The sequence below is a fragment of the Seriola lalandi genome, unplaced genomic scaffold (assembly GCF_002814215.2).
Source record: "Seriola lalandi dorsalis isolate HSWRI2012SDOR001 ecotype SW California unplaced genomic scaffold, Sedor1 jcf7180002054208, whole genome shotgun sequence".
Classification (NCBI taxonomy): Eukaryota; Metazoa; Chordata; class Actinopteri; order Carangiformes; family Carangidae; genus Seriola; species Seriola lalandi.
Genome location: NW_019524761.1, coordinates 517,957 through 525,481, shown reverse-complemented (window position 1 = coordinate 525,481; position 7,525 = coordinate 517,957). Strand labels below are relative to the sequence as shown.

Here is a 7,525-nt window from a genome sequence, read left to right as displayed (position 1 = left end):
TGGGGGGTGGAGAGAGAACGAGAGAGGCAGAAAAGGTGTGAATGAAGAGCAGAAAGAAGAGGAGGGAGCTCGTGCAAGGGCAAAGAGGGAGTGGGTGGGTGAGGGGGTGGAGGTGGAGCGATAGATGGCAAGATGAAAGAGACAAACAGTGATGGGGACAAACAACAGCACCACTTCTCATCTCTGCTAACAGGGCTGCCATCCAACAACACATGATGATAGGAGACAAAATGGCCACCCTAACAAACACCAGTGCTCTGGCTCAGCCACCCAACACCAGGCTTTCAACGCCCGACCGTCCATCAGGATCTACTATCTCCCGAAAGAACATGTCAGCTCAGTATCACCTGGTGGTCAGTATGATCCACTGTCAAACCGACACTGGCTATAGTGAGGGGATGCTTCACTGATTACTTTCAAGTCTGGAGTCTGATCAGAAAAATAAGTGCAGCTTTCAGGAAGGAAGTTGGTAAAAAAAAAATCTGCAGCAACTTCATAAATACAACAATTCCCACAAAGTATGCAAATTAGAAAAACTGCATCACCCATACACCATATAAAAGAATCTCCAAAACTCTAGACTGATGGTAATTTTGTTTAGAGTGGTCTCTGAATGTCTTTAGGGGTACTACTGACTTTTCATCCCCTCACACACACACAAACTTATTTTAAACTTTGGCCTCTCCTAATCTGGCCCTTGTGCTCCGAGCGATTCAGGTGCAGTATGAAAACTGAAAGCTCAAATTGTAAAATGGGTGAAATCGTCAAAAACAACCAGGGGACAGCTTATTCAAAGATGCGACACGATGATGGACTCGTGTGCCAAACAGCATTCACTCTTCCATACGATAAAGTGACTGAACAACACGGCCTCAGCGTGCAGGAGAATGGTTAATATATCTATATGGTGATTAAAAATGTCAACTCTGAATGTATGACTCACCTTGCTTCATGTGGTGTATCCCCTATTTGACCCCTAGTTTAAGGTGGCAGGGGTTTCCCTGGCTGTGTGTGAAGCCGTGTCAGGTACACTGGCAGCGTAATGGGCACAGGCATGACAAACATCGACATGTTTCACATAGTTATCTCCATACCACTACAGAAATGTGTAATTTTTGGAGAACAAGGGACCGGATATTTCTTTAGGCTTAAGTACAAATCACACACAAGCAATCGTTTCCAGTGGCATTTAACCAACACTTTACTTTCTATAGTACGAAACATTGATCTTATTACTGCCTACGTATCAGACGTTTGTGCTTTTACCCTCAAGGATTACAGCCAGAGTTAAGACAAACAACTCCAAGGTCACCAACACAACTTTTAAAAAAAAAGGCACCATTTAAAAAGAATAAAAGCCATTAAAAATATATCTGATTTGTCACTAAATCTGGATCACATAGGAGGAAATTTAACTTAGTCCGAGTTACAGTTTAGTCCAACAAACCAAGGCAGCATTGAAGCCCAAAAGGGGGAAAGAGCGCCTCAACTTTAACCACAAGAAAAGACGGAGACAAACGAGAGAGACCAAATAGTGCTGAACATCTGTTGTGTGTGTGTGTGTGTGTGTGTGTGTGTGTGTGTGTGTGTGTGTGTGTGTGTGTGTGGACGGGGCCTCTTATCTCTCCCTCTGTGGCCTGCTAAACATGACTAGCTGCCATCTTGGCTCGCAGACACAAGGTGGTGGGGGTAGAGGCTCCTGGCTCTGAAGCAGACAGGAGGAGGAAAATAACGAACTAGCACATGTCCACTGAATGTGTCAGACTGTGAATAAAACCACCATGTGAGAATGAATAGCGACGAGTGTGTGTGTGTGCTTTGAGGACCAACAACGCTTTGGTTGTTGTTTTTTTGTTTTGTTTGTGTGTGTGGTGTTGTTGTTGTTTGTTTCAGTGATTTTAGCGCGGGCCAAAATTGTGCGAGATCGACAGGGTGACCATTATTGCAAGTTGACCGATTATAACACACGTAATGGAGCGGGAGGGCAGCGCGACAGACACGCGGTAAAAGTCCGGCTAACGGCAGAGAAACAGCCGTTGGTGTGTCCCGTAAGAGACGCGTCGCTGCGGGACCAGCACCGGCAGGTGTTGTGGGAAGAACCGTTTTTTTCTCCCGTCCGCACCGATGTAACAAGTGCAGCCATGGCGGTTATCAAACTTCGGTGGCCGGATACAGCGAGACGTTACAAAACAAGCTGTCACAACAAACGCCCCAACTCAGGAAAAAAAACAAAAAAAAAACACCTAATAGAGAGCAGGTAATCTCAGTTTGCCGTTTAACTTCGACAAAAAAAAGTGAAACCAAAGATTCGTAAAGTTAATTTCCCTGCCTGAAAGCTAGGCACCGACGGTTACCAGAGGTGGGGGTGGGGGGGGGGGGGGGGTAATGGTCGCCGCTCGTACACAATGAGGATGAGGACCCACTAGCAGGCTAGCTGAACTTCTGTGTCCTAGCGCTGGGCTAACCTCCAGCGGCTAGCACGGCTAATTAGCCTATCAGCGGTATTTCGCACGTCGTTCCGGACCGAGGAACGACTCGCTCATCTCGGGTTTTTTTCCTCAAAATAAGACACTTTACTCCCCAGTCCGAGGCTGCATATCAAGGCAGCGGTGTTCCTCGAACACTTAGGGGGGGTTTCGGTGACACAAATCGTGTTAGAAACAACGTGAAAAACATGGTTGTGTGGAATGACCGCCTGGCCTCACAGATCCCCCCCCCCCCCCCCCCCTCCTCCTCTCCACTGCTCTGTCCCTTCCGTCCAATAAAACTAGCGACTACTACGTGCACTTCACACTGCCCCCTTCCCATAAAAACACGCATACTTTGTGGAAATACAACTATTATTCACACTTTTATGTGGAAACACTTTAATTCAACCCAGGCGAAGCGTTTTTTGGGGGTAATATCTGCCAAGTATTCTCCGCTGGGAATCTCCCCCAAAGAGCTCCGCTCATTCAGGCGGCCAGTGACTCACCTCTACGCTCGAGCCACCTCGTGTCTCCTGGAAGCTTCAACACAATTAGCTAACAGGGCTAACACACACTTTTTAACAACACAATCAAAGTCAACATTTCAAGATATACAAAAATTCAACAAGTTGTCGGGGAAGATGGGCTCGGAAACAGAGACGCTCTCGGTGTTGTGCTGGAAATTTTTCTTTCCACTTTTCAACTGACTAATGGGACTGTTGTGCGTGTGTATGTGTGTGTGTGTGTGTATGTGTGTGTGTGTGTGTGTGTATATGCGAAGCGGCGATACAGCGGGTGGCAAAGCTAAACTTGCTATTGTTAGCATGTCGGCATGGCAGCTACATGGACCTTCAATGACTTTCTGGTGAAATGAGAAAAATAATAACAGAAGCGAAATAAAAACCAGCCCCCCCCCTTTGAACACGGTCCCTCCATTGAGTTGGACCTGGACGAAATACCCTTTCGACTGAAACCTCAACTCGCACGGCGGATTAAAGAGTCCGATAGCGCTGAAAAAAGTATGGAAAACTTACTATTCAGAGAGGATATAAATTGTTCTAATCGAGAACCAGCGGTTACAACCAAACAATCGCACTTGTGCTGAAATATGTTCGACAAAATGTAAAATTCACTCATTCAAAAAGGGGGCATTTGTTAGCTTACCCAGCAAGCTCGGTCACTTTGGGGTTTTTCTTTTATCAAATCAACTCCTTGTTGGTACGGTTAGTATCTCCGCTTGCTCGAAAAAAAAAAAAAATCCACCGTGGTCCTTTTTCGTGTGAAATATAAATAAACAGAGGGGGAAAAAAGTTCAAGTTTTATGTTTTTCATTAAATATTTCTCCGGCGTGTCTCGCATCCGCAACCTCGCCGACTAGTGTGCGTTGCTCTTCTCTCCTTTGTGTTAATTTCACTCGAATCGAGTTTAATCCGATCGATCCCTCGGCTGGTCGCGCTCCCGAGTCCTCCCCTCCAGACACTCGCTCACCTTCCTTGGCCAGGGGGGGCGCGCTCCCGAGGACCTCTCATACAGATAAACAGGCAGCGTGCGCGGTCACTGACCTCGCCATGCTCGTGTGAAGCTGTCTATAAGCTCTCATATAGGGATGGGAAAAAAAAATATATATGAGTCAATTAGACTGTGATTTGTTGAGTCCATGTTTAATTTATTTTTTTAAGTGTTTAAATGGAATGATATAATATATAAGATAAACACAATAGCAGCCAGAAACCTGTTTGGAAGCACAATACAAACCGATATCCAGGGCCACTGTTCTCAGCATAGGGAAAATAGTTTGTAATAGTCTTAACATTTATCAGGACAAACAAGTTTTTAATTAACATATTTGTTTATTTAATACGTAGATAAATGAATAACTTGCCTCCAGGAATAAATATGTGGTGATAGGTCTAATCTTTTTTTATGTTGAATACCTCTGATTTGTGTTAGTCTTAGAGGAAAACAAAGCTTTTTCACATGCCAGAGACCCCAAACTAATAATGTATGTTTTAGTGACGTGGTAATTCGTTGGATAAGAGTTTGCTTCAGATTTCTTGTGCTGAAAAACGTAGCAAAGGGGAAATTGTTTGGTGACGTGTGTCTTAACATTTATCAGGACAAATAAGTTTAAAATGATCATATTTATTTATTTATTTATTATGTATAGGGATGAATCACTTGCCTCCAGGAATAAATATGTGCTGGATGTGGTGATAGGTCTAATCTTTATAGTTATAAACACGTGCTGTGATGCTTTAAATTTCTTTGTTTTATGTTCAATACCTCTGATTTGTACATCCATGCCTTGTGTGAGTCCTAGAGGAAAGCAAAGGTTTCCAGTTTTTCAGACCCCAAACTAATAATGTATGTTTTAGTGACGTGGTAATTCATTGCATAAGAGGTTGTTCCAGATTGTCGTGTTTCTTGTGAGTTGTTGAATGACTGTAACGGGAGAAAAACTCTAACAGCGACTTGCCCGGCTTTTCAACAACCCTGCAACCACTGGGTCAAAGAGTCTTCATTGCCATGATTGTGCAAACAGGAAAAGTGTCAAGCCAACAGGAAGAGGAAACTTCATTTGAATGTTTCTGTGCTGATTATGACTGACATGAGCACAAGGTCTGCATTGTAAAAGAAGCTGGAATAAGTCTCTTTTTTCCTCTTTATATAAACATTAACACAGGGATGCCCCATAACCTCTGATCTAATGAAGACACGGCTCACAATACGTCACTCTTTTATGTCCCATCCAGCCGGCAGGTGGCTGTAACTCCTGGTTGATAATGCTTTCTTGGTATTTGATTTATGTTGTTTGTACACTAGTGCCATATTCCCATGTTTAATGTCTTTACCCGGATACTTGTAGTTTAATTTTGAAAATAACTTCACATGTCAAAGGCGACCTAGTTACAAAATGGCCTTTTTGTCAGTTGTGAAATTCCCTCATAGGTTAGGACCCAGTCAGCTGCTGTGGCCTGCTAGTGCCAGCATTAGACTGTAGCCCCTCCCCCTCCAGAGAATAACAATTATGAAATCAGTTAACTTATAGCAGTGATTTAACTGTTACACAATAGATCAATTTCACAAACTGCTCAATATGAGTATTTCCTCACTCGGCTTTTCTCCAGCAGCTCGACCTTAAAAAGAATAGGCCGGGACTAGTTTGGCACGTCCTGAGTCCGAACCAGAGTCGGAAAGAAAAGTTAAGAGCTGACGTGAGAAACACAAACATATTAATCAACTTGAATCAAATTCATTTTCATTTTAGTTATCATCTTTTTTTTTGTCCTTGGAGGCTCAAAAGTTTGTGCTGTGCTCCTGCATTCTCAGTGGAATCAGCAGCTTCATCCTAAAAATACATAGATACATAAATAAATAGAAATAAACTGAGCACAGTGAAGTTTGTTGCAGCGACGCAATTTCAATTCTGTCTCCACAGATCTGCATCTGTCACATGCAGCTCACTGAGCCACCCCCAAAATGTCTGATTCCACAGCTCTATATCTGGCCCTTAGGACTCACACCAAATATCAGAGGCTATCATTTTAAACTATTTATATTAAATACACTGGTATTTTTGTGTCAGCTTCTCCCTGTTGCTCACAACATGGCGGCAGGAGATTGTTTTGGTTCCTGAGTTTGAACATGCCCTATCATCATCCTCGGAGGCAGGCCTACAAAGAATGAGGAAATGCAGCTTGGAGTCGAAGGAGGTTTCTGGAGGAGTTTCATACAAGCAAAGAGATATTTTGATCTAGAGAAGGTATACCCTTCATATACATACCTTCATACTTGATTGTTTTTCTTCATTTTTTTTTGCATATTCCAATGTGAAAAAAAAACTTGCACTGTTACACAGCTTTAAAAATAACATTTTTTTTGCATCATATGCATCATATCTACATTTGAACTGTGTAAAGAATGTAACTGGAACTGAACCTGACAAATGCTCATTTGAATGGATGGTAGATTAAAAGACAGAGGATTTACTTGTTACCTGTAATGCCAGTGAAACTGTGTGTCATACATGAGGGTTTTTCTCATTGATTAAAGGACAGGTTACCTTTTCTTCTTGCATGTAATATGATATATGATATGATTATTTATAGACGCCATTCAAGGCACCTACCCAAGGACACGGCATAAAGTATAAAATGAATTAGAGTAAATATAATTGCATAGAAATAAATATGATTAAACGCTGGTGTAGGAGTTAAAGAGAATATGATATGAACGTGTTAAGATGATCAAGTGTTGTCTTTAAAGGAAATGACAATGATTTTACACAACATCTGTTTCCAGATCTTGGGTTCTACTATTGCACATGTAAAAAAACAAACAAACAAACAAACAAACAAACAAAAAAAGATAAATAAACTGCAATGACGTCACTTGAGTCAGTGTCAGTTGGGTGTGAAGACTATGATAAGGAAACCTGGGGTGGAGCTAGAAAGAGAAGAGGCTCCTACGTTAGTTGCTACTAGCATAACCCACCCAGATCTGTACCGTCACGTTCATCAGGTTGCATCGTGGGTAATGCAGGGGCCAGATTTCTACAAGAGAGAGGAATGTACGGAATAAAAAAAGAGGACATCTCTGATTCTACTGTATAAAATTTGAAATGGTGATCCTTCATGAGATGAGCGATGCTAAAGTCCAGCTGAAGCTAGCTCCACCTCCAGAGACTGAGTTACACAAATCAGGTGTAGACCCTCCACATTTACTGTCTTTCTGGCATGAAAATCCCTTTATTTGTCTGGAATGATTATCTTTTACTGGAATTTTACTGGAAGTTATTGGTTAAGTTATTTAGAATTATTATAATTCACATCTCAAATCATTTCCATAATAATATTCCATAATAGGAACCACATGAGGTCATGAGGAATGGTAACAGTGGACTACAGCTTACAATAATTTAATAAAAATAATAATGACGATAATAAACTTTATATAGCGAGCTCTTTTCATATGAGACATTTGGCTCAAAGTGCTTTACAATAAAAAATCAAATAGTACAATAAAATACGGGAGGATTGAAGGACAATGAAAATAGA

At 41.9% G+C, this 7,525-nt stretch overlaps 1 protein-coding gene across 1 annotated transcript in view; it reads right to left on the bottom strand.

Annotated features, from left to right (window-relative positions):
- The window catches only part of chd7 (chromodomain helicase DNA binding protein 7), a 71,125-nt gene extending 67,164 nt beyond the window's left edge, over positions 1–3,961 (bottom strand). Inside the window, exon 1 of the mRNA XM_023404059.2 lies at positions 3,633–3,961. The gene's annotated coding sequence lies outside the window, so the exon portion shown is untranslated. The remainder of the gene's footprint in view (positions 1–3,632) is intronic.
- Between the last annotated feature and the right edge of the window lie 3,564 nt (positions 3,962–7,525).